This window comes from Mytilus trossulus, chromosome 5, assembly GCF_036588685.1.
Source record: "Mytilus trossulus isolate FHL-02 chromosome 5, PNRI_Mtr1.1.1.hap1, whole genome shotgun sequence".
In the NCBI taxonomy this organism is placed as follows: domain Eukaryota; kingdom Metazoa; phylum Mollusca; class Bivalvia; order Mytilida; family Mytilidae; genus Mytilus; species Mytilus trossulus.
Window position 1 is genome coordinate 66,943,783 of NC_086377.1, and position 20,000 is coordinate 66,963,782.

The following is a 20,000-nucleotide window of genomic DNA, read 5'->3' on the forward strand; positions in this document are numbered from 1 at the left end:
AAATTAGGAATTACACGTAATAACTAAACATTTCAGTAAATACCTGTAATTACTAGCCAATTTAGTAATTACATGTATTTACTAGTTGTTTCAGTAATTACTGGTAATCACTGATTTTTTTTGTCATTTTTACAGCTATTTACTAACTTGATGTTTTTGTTTTAAAAATTAAAAACATAATACAAGATACCAAATAAGAAAGTAAAGGGATAGTGATTTTATGGGAGCTTACGTAAGGATGTAGGAATATAAGGCACATCAAAAGTGCATACTCTTTAATGTTTGTGAATTGAAACTGGAAAACGGGTGTTTTATAGGTTTTAAAACTCTGTAAATATATGCATGCAAGACAATGATATCTATTCAAAATTGATTTTTTTTGTAAATAGCTTATAAATGGACTAGTTTTTCCCCAGATTACATACACTCTACAGTTAAAGTTTTTAAAACATTAGGTTTTATAAACCATCCTGAATTTTAAGCCAATTTTGACAGAAACTTCTTACAGTACTAGTCAAAAGATAGTATCTCATGGACAATTTTAAGATTAATAGCAAAAGTAGCCTATTTGTTCTACAAATCCCTTACAACTTGAAAAGCTTAATACATCGACAACCCATCTCCAGCTAGAGGTTGAATTGAAGGTCACATGAATACATATTCAATGAGGTCCAAATATTCACTTGCAAGTGCACAACTCGTTACCCTTGTTTCTCAGCTAATTTAGCAAAGTAGAATCAAATTGGCTGCTAACAGTGAATTATGATTTCACTATATCATTTTTATTAATGATTTAACAACAACAAAAATAAATCTTTTTTTATATCTCGAAGCTAATGCACATAACAGTTCATTCTAGTTCTTAACCTACATAACGTTATCTTTTCTTTAAAAGGTACAAAAATGTAGTAAGTCTAAATATTCTTCAAATTCAAAGTTTTCTTTTTAGAAATTTAAAACATACTGCTTTGGGAGAATTTTTCATTTCTGATTTCCATGTCTGCTGAAATTGGTCAAAAATTGTTAATGCTCAACTTGAACCATTTTGGATTTAAGCTAAACATGCTAAAGTTACTCTGATTTAACCAAATATTTTAAAGTCCATAATTATTTATTCAAGATATTTTTAATACAAATCAACCATTCAATACAAAGTTTAAGAGTACTAACTGATCTTCTAGTTAGTATTACCATAACTTTTGATGATCTGAACATAGTACAACATTGTTTTAGCAGTCAGTAAACAGGTGTAAAAATTCATTTTAAAATAAGTAATTACTGGTAATAACTGGACTGTTTCAGGAATTACTTGTATTTACTAAGTGCATCGGGGATTACCTGTAATTCCTAAATTTTAGTAAATACATGTAATTCCTAATTTCACCTATTTACTGTAACATATACATTCCTTCTAATCGTCGAACCGTTACACACTATTCTTTCGGTTAATTCATTGTCCTTATTTGTTTTGTCCAGCGATACACTAACCGGTTGAACAACTTTCAATACAGGTGTAATGTTTATCTGCTCGGGGGCTACTAATGGGAGATCTAAGTGACCATCGTATTGTAATTCACCTTCCGAGTCCATTATAACCTCTGAATTATCCTGATTATCGCTTTTACATGTGTTATCAACGTCATTATTTGTATTTTCTACTCTTTCCTTCCATGTTTTCATCCTTTTATTGTCTCTTTCTCTATTTGATCTTGACTTATGTTTTACTCCCCTATTGACATGTACTAAATCACCCCTTGTACAAACCAATGAAATTCGCATTTTGTCACCTAAACAATGAGAGTTCCATGTCAGTTGCTCATATTCATCAATAATACTGTTAATTAAGGCGACTAAAGGCTTCGGCAATTTTTCCATTATGATTTCCCTGATATGTACCTCAATTTTCACAAGAAGAGTAGTAAAGTTCACAAAACAACAATAAAACGCAAAATAATTCTCAAAAATGTCAGTAATTTAACTTACATTACTGTTATAATAGTTATATTTACTAAATCCGGCTGGTAATCTCCAAATCCTAAAGAAATAATAACACAATAACAGGAGCAATAAATTGTACGACTATATCAATGTAAGGTGCACTCGACTTTTTTCAAAGTCCAGAGTGCTAACCATTACACCATGGAACCCTATGACATATTATAGAGAATTTATATCTATATGTACATACGGGACGTACCGATTTATCATTTTCTTACTTTTTTCATCTTTCTTTCTAATCGTTACCGTATAAACACACTAGATATCAGATTATACGCCTGGGTGCATTACTCTACAACCAAGCTAACTGCTTTGCGACTGTTTCAATCTAAGTGGGTGAAAGTGTCGGTATACATGAGTTTATATCGGCCGATAGAAATAATACGTTACTTGCCAACTAAAATGCATACCCGTATTTATATAAAATTCCGAAGAAAATTTTTGGCAGGATTTTGAGTTGATCACTGTTAAGTACATACATTTCTATAGTTTTGTTAACAGGTTCCATGGTGTAATGGTTAGCACTCTTGACTCTGAATCCAGCGATCCGAGTTCAAATCTCGGTGGAACCTAAGCTTTTTCTGCCGTATAAGTAATATTTTTACAAACTTAATCAGAAAGTTCAATAAACATTGGAAACTTGTTCAGTGATGGAGCTATAATTCGCCATGGCGAAATAGGAAAAGAGACGGATAGCTTAACATGATTAAGTTTCATGTACTTATCTATTACATTGATATACCACTGACAGTGCAATTTCACCATATACGTGGATATTTCAAGTATGTAAATGTTGAGAAACAATGTCTAATATATGAAATAAATGAGAAAATAAGGCAAACTAAACCCAATTAATTAACGTGACGCAGAAAATAGACAAACTGCCAAGACAATAATGAAGACTACATAAAGTTGTTTATACAAGAAATGTGAGTCACAACGACTAAAAAGTAAGTCAGGTTCCACCGAGATTTGAACTCGGATCGCTGGATTCAAAGTCCAGAGTGCTAACCATTACACCATGGAACCCTATGACATATTATAGAGAATTTATATCTATATGTACATACGGGACGTACCGATTTATCATTTTCTTACTTTTTTCAACTTTCTTTCTAATCGTTACCGTATAAACACACTAGATATCAGATTATACGCCTGGGTGCATTACTCTACAACCAAGCTAACTGCTTTGCGACTGTTTCAATCTTAGTGGGTGAAAGTGTCGGTATACATGAGTTTATTTCGGCCGATAGAAATAATACGTTACTTGCCAACTAAAAGGTTTTTCGAATGCACCCAAAGCGGAAGCATGTAGTGTTGATAGGACCTATATTGTATTCGTATATTCGGTGAGTTAGAGAATTGTTTTCATGATAAATTGTTGATGCATAGACTAACTTTAGTCCGGAGATACTATTGACAATATCTATTGATAAATTGTGTTGACGTTTACCCCTATTCCTGGTGGTTTCAGGAAAAGGGGGGAGGACACTTCGGTGCACCTGACTGGGTTAGGTGTGTTCGGAAAAATGACTCAAGAAACTATTCGTAATGGAAAAATGCAGAATTTATATAAGCAAACAAAATATATGAAAGGCGGCAAGGTATTTAAGAAAGAATGTGCAGTTAAGGTAATTAACATACCAACTAGGACATTTTTGGCTGAGCAGGTAATTGAAGCAGCTGAGAAAGTATGTGGAGAAAATTCCATTTTGGCAGTTGTACCTAATGATGCTGAAAGTTATTATGTGGTAACAACGATTACAGAGGAAAATGCCGAAAAATTGACAAGAGGATTAGAGATAGATGAACAATCTTTTGACTGTAATTTTCAATTTTCTGATTTAGTCGTTGTTTCATTTTTGAATTTGCCTGCACATGTTGAGGATAGTGTGATAATTAATAAATTGAAAGAAAAGAACTGTACAATTCATTCACCTATATATAGACATGTTCATCCGGGAACTCAGGTTGCTGATGGCACTCGATACGTGAAAGTGAAATTTCCACCTGACTTGATTTCTTTGTCGTGGTCTATGAAGTTTGATACTGGTTACGGGGAAAAATATTTTAAAGTCGTTCATGATCACCAGAAACAACTTTGTAATATGTGTGGGTCTCCTTCACACAAGTATAGACAATGCCCAAACTTGATTTGCCGTGGTTGTAACAAACAAGGACACAAAAGGAAGGAATGTAAAGCAAAGAAGTGTGATAAATGTGATAATCTGCCAAATGAGTGTTTCTGTCCGATTGAAGATGATGGTACTTGTTCATATTGCAAATATGATCCTTGTGTATGTTGTTGTGCAAAGTGTTATGAGAAATATGATGAATGCAAATGCCATTGTGAAGGGTGTGGCAAACAGAAAGAGGAATGTGAATGCTCAGATGAAGAAGAAATGGATGATGATGTAGATGATGAACATGATGTAGAAAGTCATCCCAAAATAGAAGTTCATGCAGAAGTACATCCCAGAAGTAAGCACATGAGTGACGTTAACGAAGAAATCACGAGTACAAAAGATGATGACAGGAATGGTGGATCTGATGACGATGGTAGCAGTTCTTCCGAGCATACTATCGAAGAGATAACAGAAAACGAAGATCGCGGAGATGGTAGTGCAAAAGGAAAAGGAAAAGAGGATTCAAAAGATCGCAGTGGTGCAAAGAATAAAGATCGCGCTGATGTCAAAGATCGCAGTGGTAGAAAGAAACAAGATCGCGCTGATGTCAAAGATCGCAGTGGTAGAAAGAAACAAGATCGCGCTGGTGAGAAAGATCGCGATGGTGTAGAGAGCAAAGATCGCGCCGACGAAAAAGATCACAGTAGTGCAAAGAACAAAGGACAGAAAAGACAGATTGATGCTGATAGTGACACTGAAACTGTACAAAAAATATTGTGTAATGATGATAATGAAAATGAAATTGTTATAGAAAATTGGGATAATGATATGCAAGATGAAAATAATGAAAGTAATGATATACAAGAGGGAAAAAATGAAAGTAATGATAGTAATATAAGCAAGGACATCTTATTGTGTGAAAAAAACACAGAATCTGATGTCAACAGCGAAAGCATGGAAGACTGTCCATGTGCTGATGAAAAAGAACATGGTCAGTCTAAGTCCACCAAGACAGGTGGTGGGTTTAAGAGAAGAAATAAAATGAAAATTCCCCCGAATGTGAAAGGTAATATAAGAAAGAACCCTTATAAAAAGAGTGTAAACAATGGAGAATCTTAATGTATTTTTTCTTTTTTCTTTTTTCGTAATGGTTTTATTTGTCAGCAATAACTGTAATGGGCTGAGAAATGTGAATAAATTTAAGAAGTATGTATCTGTAATAAATGAAAGTAGAATAGATTTTTTGATGCTACAAGAGACATTCTGGGATGAAAATTTTGTAACAAATGTATCTGACATTTTTGAAGGTACAGTTTTTTATAGTAATAGTACTCAATCGAGGCAAGGTGTTGCAATACTTGTTAGTCAGAAATATAAACACAATGTAACTAAAGTGTATAATGATAAAGATGGTAGATTTTTACACGTGAAGTTTGAACATGAAGGTAGTGTTTATAATATTTTGAATGTATATGCTCACAATATAGTAAAGGAAAAGAGTGATTTTTTTATGTTTTTGAATAATTATATGCAAAAATATGATAATATCATTGTATCTGGAGATTGGAATACAACTTTGTCAAAATTGGACAGGGCTAGTAAAACAGAACACAAAGATGATATTGGTTATAAAACATTGTGTAACTTAATGAATAATAATAATGTATATGATGTATGGCGTCGGAGAAATCCGGACAGTAGAACTTTTTCAAGGAAGCGTGTATGTAATTCAGATTTGCAGCAATCAAGAATTGATTATTTTTTAATATGTAGAAATATATCACAATATGTGCAATATGTAAGATATAAAGATACTTCTTTTAGTGATCATGCTTTTGTAGAAATGAAAGTTATTTTTGACAATGTAGAAAGAGGTCCAGGTGTTTGGATTTTAAATAATACACTTTTAGATAATGAAGAATATGTTTTAAAGGTTATCAAGATTATCGAAGAGAGTAAAAAATGTTCTCTTTTTGAAACAGAGACACTGATATGGTGGGACAATTTGAAGTATAAGATAAAAAAGTTTTCACAAGTATTTAGCAAGAGAATAGCAAAAGAAAAAAATGCTAAGTATTATACTTTACAAAATAAAATTGAAAGATTATGCATTAGAATTGCAGAAGGTGAAAATGTTAATATAGCGCAATATGAAAATCTTAAATTAGAATTAAGTGTATTAGAGGAGGAAAAGTGTAAAGGTGCTATATTAAGATCAAAAGCATATTGGGCAACAGAAAATGATAAATGTACCAAATATTTTTTCAATTTAGAGAAACATAAACAAGAAGCTAATTGTATAAAAGAACTTTTTGATAGTGAACAAAATACTGTTGTATCAGATACGGAAAATTTATTAGAATTGCAATATCAGTTTTATAACAAATTGTATTCTTGTGTAGAAACAAATGAACATGCCATGGATGAATTGTTACAAAGTGTACCTATAAAAGTAAATACAGATGACCAAGAATTATGTGACAGTGATATATCAATTAATGAAATATCTTTAGCCGTAAATAAAATGGCAAAGAATAAGAGTCCAGGGTCAGACGGACTTACTGTAGAGTTTTATTGTAAATTTTTTAATGTTTTAAAAGATATTTTATTGAAATTATATAATACAGTAGAAAATGACAAATCATTGACTAGATCTATGAGAAGTGGTCTCATATCTCTTATTTTTAAGAATAAAGGTGATAAGAGAGATTTACGAAATTATAGACCTATTTCACTTTTGCAAGTCGATTATAAAATTTTAGCTCGTGTTATGTCAAACAGGTTTAAGACTGTGCTTTGTAAAATTATTTCAAATAGTCAAACTTGTTGTATATCAGGAAGGGACATTGCAGATACAATTGCATGTATTAGAGATATAATAGATTTAATAGAAGATGAGAATATGGAAGCATATATTGTAAAATTTGATCAGGAAAAGGCGTTTGACAAATTATGTCATAAATATTTGGTAAAAGTGTTAGAAAAGTTTGGGTTTGGAAATAGATTTATAAATTGGATTAAAATATTTTATACTGATATACAAAGTTCTGTTAAATGTAATGGATTTTTGTCAAAATATTTTAAGATTAAAAATGGTATTCGACAAGGATGCCCTATCAGTGCCTTATTATATGTTTTATCAGCAGAACCATTAGCATATAGAATTAAGAGTAATTGTAATATTCGAGGCATAGATATACCTTGTAGTAATGAAACGGCGCTTATATTTCAACATGCCGATGACACAACATTATGTGTAAATGACAAGAGGTCAATATATGAAACATTTGGTGTTTTTGATCTTTATAGTAGAGCATCAGGTTCTACAGTTAATAAAAATAAATCTGAGATAATGTGTGTTGGAAAAGGTAAATTAAATGATTGTGATAAAGAAGACCTAGGTCTCAAAATTTGTGAAAACTGTGTACAGGTCTTAGGAGTTTTTGTTGGGAAAAACCAAAATGAATGTATTGATAGGAATTGGAAAGATAAAATTAAAAAAATCACAAATATTGTAAATATGTGGAAACAGAGACATTTAACATTATCAGGTAGAGCTGTTGTAATTTCTTCATTGATGATGTCTAGGGTTTGGTATACTTTAGCTGTTTCATCTGTACCTCAGTGGGTTTCTGATAAATTGAAACAATTATGTATTAATTTTTTGTGGTCATCTGGCTCACACTTGTTAAAGTATAGAACAATTATTGGAAGTAAAGGTACAGGAGGACTTAACATTCCTGATGTTCATTTGAAAATGTTGTCTTTTAGACTGAAATTTTTAGGAAGGTTTTTAAATCCTGATTGTAAAAGTTTATGGAAAAGTACATTTAATTATTTTTTGAAAAGAGTACATAACATGAACTTAGATAGAAGTGTGTTATTTATGTCTTTAGATACAAAAAGCATGTTATGTTTACCTCCTGTTTATAAGGAGATGATGGAAGCGTGGCAGTATATTAAACCAGAGATAAGTGTGGATCTCAGTACTGCTGATATTTATCACCAACCTTTGTTTTTTAATTCTGTAAAGTTTTTATCAAGTAAAATTAATGAGTGGGAATGTTTTATAACTGCTGGTATTGTACAATTAAAAGATATTACATATGAAGTAATTCCTGGATTTTTGACAAGCCAGGCTATTTTTGAAATAATACAAGAAAAAGTTGAAAATGTTAGCTTTGATAGCATAAAGGTTAAATATGAAAAATTGTTAATGTTAATACCTGATGAGTGGAAAACTGTTGTATGCACAAACTGTTTTGAAGTACATGAAGAAGTTTCTAGATATTTTATTGAGTACGAAAACAAAGTTAGTGATGTAACTTCCTGTAACACTAAACGATTTTACTCAATTCTATTGGCTAAATGTTTTATTAAACCAAATGGTTATGAATTTTGGAGAGATCATGTTGATGTAAACGAAAGTGAATTTGTTGACATTTGGAAACAAGTGCATAGTTATTGGAAGCCATCTGACTGTATTGATTTAGATTTTAAGATTGTTCATAACAGAATTTTTACAAATATTAAACTTAAGAAAATAAGGATATTAGACAGTGATTTATGTCAAAGTTGTAATAACGATCAAGAAGATTTATTTCATATTTTTCTTACATGTGGAAAATTGAAAGAATATCATGATTATATATTCAACATACTTTTTGAGTTGTTTGTAAAGTCTGAAATAGATTTGTTTCAAAAGTATACTTACAAGAGGATTTTCCTTCTTGGAATGACAGGAACAGTAAAAGGTGTTAATATTCATTTTGTTAATTTCATCCTTTCGGTTGCAAAACTATGTGTTATGAAACAGAGACAAATGATAAAAAACAATGTAAAAAGTGTAAATACAGTGGAATATTTCAAATATACTGTAAAACATTATGTAAGATATTTCTATACATATTGCAAATATACAAACAGACTTTCTGTTTTTAACAAGAAATTTTTAAATGATAATTGTATTGTTTTATTAGATGAAGAACTCTTGATGTTTTATTTGTAAATATGTAGTAAAATAAGATAACAGAATGACATTTTGAGATTTGAATTGAACAATTATGTTATATGTTTGTTTTTAAGATATTGTAAATTGCAGTGAATGTTTTATTGAATAAAGATAAAAAAAAAAGCACTCTGGACTCTGAATCCAGCGATCCGAGTTCAAATCTCGGTGGAACCTAAGCTTTTTCTGCCGTATAATGAGGAAAGTCGAGTGGACCTTTGCATGACAGGACGTTGTTTTTGTGTACAGTGAAAATATTACTCTATTATAAGTTATTGCTCGGATTACCAAGCTAAAATATGGAATATTAACATTCTTACTTGTTTTAGAAGTAAGTTCTTTTCATTGATATTGAAAAACCGTCTTTATTAACTGTTTGAAATGTTGTAAATACTGTTGGATTGAAAGAGGCTACCCGAGGGTGAATTGTATAACTGTTTTTAATTATATATATAATGGAAAGGCTCCCGTCGTTATTAGCGAGTACTATAAAAAACGCATGTAAACAATTTCGTCATATATCATTTACTGTGCATGGTGAGAATGACAGAGCCCGTGTATCTATAGTTTTTACAAATCAAGATAGTAATAAGACTAAAAGAAAATCAAATTCTACTGTCAATCGTGATAAAAAACGGATGAAAGAGTATAATACTGATGATGCAAACAGTTCTTTTAGTGAGAACCATAAAGATGTGATTAGTTCAGATTGTTCATCTGAAATTAGTCAAATACCGAGTGAAGAAGTATCGACAAATATCCTCGATATAATGGACATTGACGATAACCCGTCTGTGGCCCCTTCTACTTCAGGTAACATTGAAGTTATAGAGAGTCCAAATATAGAACTGTCCGGCGATACAGGTAATGAATTGTCTTTGTCACCAACCTGTTTAACGGGTGAAAATGTAAACAATGTGGAAAAATGTAAACAAAGAATAACTGTTGATATAATTGAAAAGAATAAGTGCACCGTAGAAGGAGAAAATTTAGTAACAAAATGTACAATTATTAAAAACAATAATAGCGATATTGTATCCACTACGTCACCAGGTATACAATCATGGTGGAACCTAAGCTTTTTCTGCCGTATAAGTAATATTTTTACAAACTTAATCAGAAAGTTCAATAAACATTGGAAACTTGTTCAGTGATGGAGCTATAATTCGCCATGGCGAAATAGGAAAAGAGACGGATAGCTTAACATGATTAAGTTTCATGTACTTATCTATTACATTGATATACCACTGACAGTGCAATTTCACCATATACGTGGATATTTCAAGTATGTAAATGTTGAGAAACAATGTCTAATATATGAAATAAATGAGAAAATAAGGCAAACTAAACCCAATTAATTAACGTGACGCAGAAAATAGACAAACTGCCAAGACAATAATGAAGACTACATAAAGTTGTTTATAAAAGAAATGTCACAACGACTAAAAAGTAAGTCAGGTTCCACCGAGATTTGAACTCGGATCGCTGGATTCAAAGTCCAGAGTGCTAACCATTACACCATGGAACCCTATGACATATTATAGAGAATTTATATCTATATGTACATACGGGACGTACCGATTTATCATTTTCTTACTTTTTTCAACTTTCTTTCTAATCGTTACCGTATAAACACACTAGATATCAGATTATACGCCTGGGTGCATTACTCTACAACCAAGCTAACTGCTTTGCGACTGTTTCAATCTTAGTGGGTGAAAGTGTCGGTATACATGAGTTTATTTCGGCCGATAGAAATAATACGTTACTTGCCAACTAAAATGCATACCCGTATTTATATAAAATTCCGAAGAAAATTTTTGGCAGGATTTTGAATTGATCACTGTTAAGTACATACATTTCTATAGTTTTGTTAACAGGTTCCATGGTGTAATGGTTAGCACTCTGGACTCTGAATCCAGCGATCCGAGTTCAAATCTCGGTGGAACCTAAGCTTTTTCTGCCGTATAATGAGGAAAGTCGAGTGGACCTTTGCATGACAGGACGTTGTTTTTGTGTACAGTGAAAATATTACTCTATTATAAGTTATTGCTCGGATTACCAAGCTAAAATATGGAATATTAACATTCTTACTTGTTTTAGAAGTAAGTTCTTTTCATTGATATTGAAAAACCGTCTTTATTAACTGTTTGAAATGTTGTAAATACTGTTGGATTGAAAGAGGCTACCCGAGGGTGAATTGTATAACTGTTTTTAATTATATCTATAATGGAAAGGCTCCCGTCGTTATTAGCGAGTACTATAAAAAACGCATGTAAACAATTTCGTCATATATCATTTACTGTGCATGGTGAGAATGACAGAGCCCGTGTATCTATAGTTTTTACAAATCAAGATAGTAATAAGACTAAAAGAAAATCAAATTCTACTGTCAATCGTGATAAAAAACGGATGAAAGAGTATAATACTGATGATGCAAACAGTTCTTTTAGTGAGAACCATAAAGATGTGATTAGTTCAGATTGTTCATCTGAAATTAGTCAAATACCGAGTGAAGAAGTATCGACAAATATCCTCGATATAATGGACATTGACGATAACCCGTCTGTGGCCCCTTCTACTTCAGGTAACATTGAAGTTATAGAGAGTCCAAATATAGAACTGTCCGGCTATACAGGTAATGAATTGTCTTTGTCACCAACCTGTTTAACGGGTGAAAATGTAAACAATGTGGAAAAATGTAAACAAAGAATAACTGTTGATATAATTGAAAAGAATAAGTGTACCGTAGAAGGAGAAAATTTAGTAACAAAATGTACAATTATTAAAAAGAATAATAGCGATATTGTATCCACTACGTCACCAGGTATACAATCATGTGATAAAACGAAAGAACATAATAGAAAAGTACCAGAAAGTGGAATTATAAGGAAAATTGTTTTGAAAAAAAGCCGGAGCGGTATGGACATGTCGATTGGAAAAACGGAAAGAGGACGTCTGATATTGTTTCATATGAGCCGTAAAAGTTTTGAACTTCTCCTTCCCGGGGAACGTGAGTACTCTAGATTTAACAGAGTGCTAACCGATGATTTTGAAGTGTACGAACAACACCATTTATGAATGATGAAGTGAATGAAGAGATATTGAAAATGGAAAAAGTTGTGAAAATGAAAAGACTGTAATTTTTGTATTGATATATTGTAATTTGTTTTTATTGTGAGAAAGTTGGTATGTTTCTGTGAGAAAATGTGAGAAAAAGTTTTTGCTGAACGATGATAATTATATTGTGATGTTGTTTGTTTGTCTTATTATTGCTGATAATTGCCTTAATTTTAATACTTTCGGATTTTTTTTTGCGTAGTGGAATGGAGACCAGCCCTGTGCGAATTATTTTTTGATTTTAACATTTTGTGTCATATGTCGAACAATAAGACTGTATAAACACGTAACTTTGTGATTTTTTCATTGTATCCTGTGTAAGTTTTTTTATAATTGTGAAAGTATGAGCTGAATGGTAGATTAGATAGAGATTGAATATAAGTATAGGGATATGATATTTTTCATAGAAAATGATATGTATATGTATATAAATATGAGTATCGAAAGTAAATTATCAGACAATTATATGTTCGTGACAAATATTTCGCGCTATATAAATAATGTTTCAAATGTGATTTGTTTCAGAAAAAGGACAATAACTATTGACAATGTTTTCACTTTTGTGTAACTGAAACCGTGATATGTATATATATATTGTTGATTATAATAAAGATAAAAAAAAAAAAAAGCACTCTGGACTCTGAATCCAGCGATCCGAGTTCAAATCTCGGTGGAACCTAAGCTTTTTCTGCCGTATAAGTAATATTTTTACAAACTTTATCAGAAAGTTCAATAAACATTGGAAACTTGTTCAGTGATGGAGCTATAATTCGCCATGGCGAAATGGGAAAAGAGACGGATAGCTTAACATGATTAAGTTTCATGTACTTATCTATTACATTGATATACCACTGACAGTGCAATTTCACCATATACGTGGATATTTCAAGTATGTAAATGTTGAGAAACAATGTCTAATATATGAAATAAATGAGAAAATAAGGCAAACTAAACCCAATTAATTAACGTGACGCAGAAAATAGACAAACTGCCAAGACAATAATGAAGACTACATAAAGTTGTTTATAAAAGAAATGTGAGTCACAACGACTAAAAAGTAAGTCAGGTTCCACCGAGATTTGAACTCGGATCGCTGGATTCAAAGTCCAGAGTGCTTTTTTTTTATCTTTATTATGATCACACTTCATATATAAATATCACAGTTTGAAAATACACATATAAATGAAAACATTCATATAACTTATTGTCCTGTCTCTGAAATGATAACATTCGACATTTTATATAACAATATTGCGTGAAATATTTTCCACTACTTTCGAATTCACTGTCAGATTATAAAACTTTTTCTTTATTTTTCCTTTTTTTCTTTTTATATAAAACATTAAAAAAACAACATTTGAAACAATTCAAGAAAAAAAAAACATTAAATGTTTACATACGCAAAAGTTCTATTTTAATTTTATTTTCCATGTGATACATAAAAAACGGTTGGTTTCCAGACCAGAATTTTGATTCACCGGCACAAAAATTATTTAATAAAATTTCCGTGTATAAACATATATTGTTTTCCATCTTAACTGTTTATTAATCGAAACATCATGAACACAGTCTATATTTCTTCGCGTATCTTTCCATCCTTGGAATGTCACGTACGTAACAGTCAATGTCACAAGTGTCCCATTTTCTTACGTCGTTAAATCTATTAACGCAATACATTGCGTTTTCAAAGTCCGATTTCTCGCTGACCAAATTTACATGTCTGATTTCTCGTGTCGCTATACTACACATAACTACGGTGTCTCTGTTTTTCACTTTTCCTATTATGCAACTTCCGTCAGATCGTCTATTAAATACAATTTTGTGATAATAACTGTCTGTACTAAGATTGTTCCCAGTAATTATCAATTTCGGATCGATTGTTTTTATTTCGTCTTTTTCATTATTTTCTATTTTTTCAACTTCGGTGTATACATTCTTTTTATTTCTCGAACCGTTACACACTATTCTTTCCGTTATTTCATTGTCCTTACTTGTTTTGACCAGCGATACACTAATCGGCTGAACATCTTTCATCACAACCGGTTGAACAACATTCCTTACAGGTGTAATGTTTATCTGCTCGGGGGCTACTAATGGGAGATCTAAATGACCATCGTATTGTAATTCACCTTCCGAGTCCATTATAACTTCTGAATTATCCTGATTATCGCCATTAAATGTCTTATCAACGTCATTGTTTGTATTTTCTGCTCTTTCCTTCCATGTTTTCATCCTTTTATTGTCTCTCTCTCTATTTGATCTTGACTTATGTTTTACTCCACGATTCACGTGTATTAAATCACCTCTTGTCCAAACCAATGAAATGCGCATTTTGTCACCTAAATAATGAGAATTCCATGTCAGTTGCTCATAATCATCAATAATACTGTTAATTAAGGCGACTAAAGGCTTCGGCAATTTTTCCATAATGATTTCCCAACCAAATGATTGACAACCAAATAAAGACTTTTGAAATTGAGAGGCGGATACTGCTCCTCCCAATGCTTTTCAGCAGAGGGCGTTTCAAAAAATTTTGACAGAAGAAGGCTGTAAAATAATTTCGTCACAGCACTTCTAAAATGAATTTCTCTGTCATTATCTAAACAAATTTTAACAATCGGAGCATTTTCAACATTCAGAGGATTTTCGGATTTTAATAGTTCTTTCCACTTTTCAGGAATACATCGTATGATTTTTTCGAAAGCTGTTTTTATTTGTTCTGTTTTTTCATCAGGAAATTTTTGTTTTATTATTTCATCTATTGAATTTGATGTGAAGAAACCCGGCATAAATTCATAGCAAATGTCTTTTATCCGTATCAAGCCTGTTTGAATGAATTTTTCAAACAGAAGCATTTTACCGTTGCATGTTATATTTGGATTACAAAACAGCGGATTATTATATACATGTTGCACTTGAAAATCGATTTTGAAATCGGCTTTTATTTTATAATATGCGTTCATCATTTCTTGATAATAAAGTGGTAAGTGTTTAATCTGTTTTGAATTTAAATGCGTATACACAATATCTTGTTTTAAATCCATATTATCGATTTTAGTAATAAAGTAATCAAACGCACCTTTCCAGATTGATTGACATTCAGGATCCAAATATTTTTTAAGAAATTTTAGTCTAAAGGCTTGCATTTTTAGAAAAATATCAGGAATATTTAATCCACCTTCAAGTTTTGTACCTACTACACTTTGATATTTTACTAAATGTGATTTATTTTGCCAAAGAAACTTTATAACAATTAGACGGATTTCATTTTTAACTTTTTCTGGCAATGGACATACAGTTACAGTATAATATAACCTCGACATTATAAGGGAAGTTAAAACTGTAGCTCGACCTGGTAAAGTTAAATCTCTTTTATTCCAAAAGAATAAAATTGTTTTTATCTTTTTTATTTTATCTTTCCAGTTTAGAATTTCACATAACTCTTTATCTTTTCCCACATATATGCCTAAAACTTTTGTTACATTTTCACATTTTTGTATATTTAGTTTATGTAACTCTGAATCAGTAATATTGCCAGAACCTAAGTACATAATTTCAGATTTTTGTCTGTTAATTTTAGCTCCAGAAGCTTCACTGTACAAATTTAGAACTTTGAAAGTCTCATTTACAGATTCTTTATTTGAAGTAAAAATATTTGTGTCATCTGCGTGTTGAAATATTTTAGCATTTACAGTTGACTTTGGGATATTTACACTCTGGATATTTTTATTTTTAATTATAGCTTGACCTAATGGTTCTGCCACCAATACATAGAGGAGAGCAGAAACTGGACACCCTTGTTTTATTGAATTATTAAGTTTAACATACTTTGTAAGGAAACCATTACATTTTACACTGCTGTTTACATTGTTATAGAATATTTTAATCCACTGCATAAATTTAGGACCAAAACCAAATTTTTCTAAAACTAGAAACAGATAGTCATGGTCAACCTTATCAAAAGCTTTTTCCTGATCAACTTTTATAAGATAGGCTTCTAAATCATCATTTTCAATTATTTCAATTAAATCTCTTATACTTGATGTAGTGTCTGCAATGTCACGGCCTAATATGCAACATGTTTGAAAACTAGACACTAGTTTCGGCAGAACAAATTTTAATCTATTAGACATTATTCTAGCAATTATTTTGTAGTCTACACAAAGCAAAGATATCGGTCTAAAAAAATTTAATGAATTTTTATCCCCTTTGTTTTTATAAACTAAGTTTATTTTACCATGCCGCATTGATCTTGTTAATATATGTTCTTCTTCTATAACTTTAAAAATTTTAAGAAAAATCTCACCAAACAAATGAAAAAATGTACAAAAGAACTCAACTGTTAGTCCATCAGGACCTGGTGATTTATTTTTTGACATGCCAAATAATGACGATTTAATTTCATGCAGAGTTAAATCTGTTTCTAAATTTTCACTGTCTTCATCAGAAACTTTTTCAGAAATAAATTACAAAATTTCTTTTGCTTTATCTTTATCTATTACTGTACTAGAGTATAACTCTTTATAAAATTTATGTACTTCTTCTAAAATTTCATCTGTAGTTTTTAAAATTTTGCCCTCTGTCGTTTTTAATTCTTTTACAGCGTTACTATTTTGTTTATATTTTTCAAGTTGCAAAACATATTTAGAACTTTTATCACCGTCTATGGCCCATTGAGCCTTTGAGCGCAATATTGCACCTTTACAAATTTTATCTTCATATGCTTTAAGTTTTAGTTTCATTTCTTCGAACTTATTTACATCAAAATTTACATTATTTACTGCCATAGACGATAGTTTTTCATATTCATTTTGAAGCTTAAAATATTCTGACTTTTCAATACGCGATTTATTTTGCGCATATGATTTTGATAATTGTTTAATTTTAAATTTTAAATTATCATACCAAATAAGCGGCTCATCATCAAAAAGTCTACAGCTTTTTTCTTTTTCAATTAGTCGTGAAATTTTTTGAACATAATCCTCGTCGTGTAATAACAAATTATTAAATATCCATAACCCTGGGCCTCTCTCAATTTCAGTAAAATCTATATTTAGATTAACAAAAGAGTGGTCACTGAATGTATTATGTTTGTAATACACATTTTTGACGAATTGTGAATATGCTTTCGGAATGAAAATGTGGTCAATTCTACTTTGTATTAGGACATTTTGAACGATACGACGCCAAGAGAAGGTTCGTGCATTTTGATTTCTCGCTCGCCATACATCATACAAGTTAGACATGTCACAAATGTTTGTGAGTTTTTTGTATGCTTTATCTTGTGTGTGTTCTGTTTTACCACAACGATCAAGATTTGACAGAGATGTATTCATATCACCTAGTAAAATAATATTTTCCGAATTCGGCATTTCAGAAGTAAGTCTCTCAAAAAACGTAATTTTTTCTTGCATTATGTTTGGAACATAGCAATTAATTATATCAATAGTTTTATCACCCTGTTTAAAGGAAATATGGATACATCTACCGTCAAAACTCTGAACTTCCGACACTTGATTTTGTACTCTTTTGCTTATTAAAAAAGCAACACCTTGTCTCAGGTTTACACCATTACAAAAATATATTTTTCCTTCCCAAAATTTTTCAATATTTGGAATAATACCATCATCCCAAAAGGTTTCTTGTATACCAACAATATCAAAATAATTTTCTGTACAATATTTTGTAAAATTCTGAAACTTTGTTACATCTCTGAGACCATTAGCATTTATGCTAACAATATTTACCATCAACAAGAAAAATAAACAATAAAGGTGTGTACCTATGAACTTGAACTTGGTTGTTTAAGGGGGAGTTTGGACTTAGGATTAGACTTCATCTTCTTAATGTCCTCAGGGGTGAGGTTGGGGCTATTAACTAAACGACGCCTTCTTTTTTTCCCCATATTACGAGCCAGTTCCTCATCAGTTATTTCCATTTCAAGCTCACTGGCAATCGAAGACTCTGCATTTTTGTCAACATCAGAATCAACCACAACATTTGACTCATGAGAAGCTGACTCGTTCACTTTTTTTGACCCCCCTTTTTTATGCAAAATATTTATTTCATTGTCAATTAAATTGTCTTTTGAAAGTTCATGTACTGTCATAACTTCAGTTTGTTCATCATCATCACCAGAATCAGTTTTAGGATTTTCATCTAGGATAAGTTCATCTTGTGCATTATTTTCATCTAGGTTTAGTTCATCTTGGGTAGTATTTACATCGGAATTTTCTTTAACATCTGTTACTTCATCACGGTCATCTAAATTTAGCGTATCATCAACATCATCACGATCATCATTGTTAACCTCTTCATCTTCTTCCATTTGTTCATCATTAGTTACGTTATCATTTTCGACATTAGAGTCTTCAGCATTCACGTCATCTTGGGGTTCTGTATCAGGACGATCATGATCCCATACAAATTCACAGGTACAGTTAGCTGGATACCGGTGACACTTATCACATCGTGGTTTCGGACAATTGCGTGCCAAATGACCACTCTCTTTGCAACGATAACACATATTATCAGGACAGTTAATATAGACATGGCCGGATTCGAAACATTTCGAACAGACCCTTTTCTGGTTGTCATGTAATACTCGTATGTATTCGTGCGAATTTACACCTGTCGAAAATTTCATACTGTACGGTAGACTTTGACGAAATTCAGGGAATCTTACTACCACGTACCTTGTACCATCTGCAATGGACGTGCCAGGATGCATTCGGCGTTTAATAGGTGATATAAGTTCTGCACCGAAATCTTCAAGTTTTTTCGTAATTTCGTAATCCGTCACGTAATATGACACATTTAGGAAGCTCACCATTTTTTGCTTTGAAAATACAGCGTTCGGCTGGAATTTCACATTGTTAACTTTGAACCCAGTGTCACACAACAAATCAACAGCTTCTAATTCTTTAAGAGTTATTTCGTAAACATTTCCGCTTTTAGGTACGCAAGCCTCTACTACACCTTCACCAATTTCTGCTTCTACACTATTTATTACAGACAAGGCCGAAACATTTTTATTGTCCCCAACATCAACAAGGACAGTCTGTTCTTTCACAGTTCTATTCGCCCCCCTTTCACCAGGCATGGTGAAGGGAGGTTACAAAAACACTTTAAAATGTCAGATATATGGAAAATAAATCTCGATTATCAAAGGAAATGTCACTAAGAGTATTCACTTACACCTTAAGCCATGGATGGCTCGTCCAAAGACGAAAACAATTTCGATTGAAATTCAGCTATGAATATTACGTCCTTCTCGCTGAATGTCCAAACCGGAAGTCCAAATTGTTGGTATACATGCCTTTATTTTGGCAGATAGAAATGATACGTTACTAGCAAACACAAATGCATACCCGTATTTATATAACATTCCGAAGACATTTTTGGCAGGTTATTAAGTTGATCACTGTTAAGTACAGACATTTCTATATTTTTGTTAACAGGTTCCATGGTGTAATGGTTAGCACTCTGGACTCTGAATCCAGCGATCCGAGTTCAAATCTCGGTGGAACCTAAGCTTTTTCTGCCGTATAAGTGATATTTTTACAAACTTAAACAGAAAGTTCAATAAACATCGGAAACTAGTTCAGTGATGGAGCTATTATTCGCCATGGCGAAATAAGAAAAAGAGACGGATAGCTTAACATGATTACATCACATTTACCTATCTATCACATTGGTATACAACTGACAGTAAACTTTCATCATATTCGTGAGCCTGCGTGTAG

The 20,000-nt window shown here is 31.7% G+C and overlaps 4 non-coding genes across 4 annotated transcripts; 2 read left to right on the forward strand and 2 right to left on the reverse strand.

Annotated features, from left to right (window-relative positions):
* Positions 1-2,955: 2,955 nt before the first annotated feature.
* Trnaq-uug (transfer RNA glutamine (anticodon UUG)) lies at positions 2,956-3,027 on the reverse strand. The gene has a single exon. It is a non-coding gene; the product is annotated as a tRNA-Gln (tRNA).
* A 7,564-nt stretch (positions 3,028-10,591) lies between these two features.
* On the reverse strand, positions 10,592-10,663 carry Trnaq-uug (transfer RNA glutamine (anticodon UUG)). Its single transcript has one exon. It is a non-coding gene; the product is annotated as a tRNA-Gln (tRNA).
* Positions 10,664-11,014: 351 nt separating this feature from the next.
* Trnaq-cug (transfer RNA glutamine (anticodon CUG)) lies at positions 11,015-11,086 on the forward strand. Its single transcript has one exon. It is a non-coding gene; the product is annotated as a tRNA-Gln (tRNA).
* An 8,628-nt stretch (positions 11,087-19,714) lies between these two features.
* On the forward strand, positions 19,715-19,786 carry Trnaq-cug (transfer RNA glutamine (anticodon CUG)). The gene has a single exon. It is a non-coding gene; the product is annotated as a tRNA-Gln (tRNA).
* Positions 19,787-20,000: the final 214 nt, after the last annotated feature.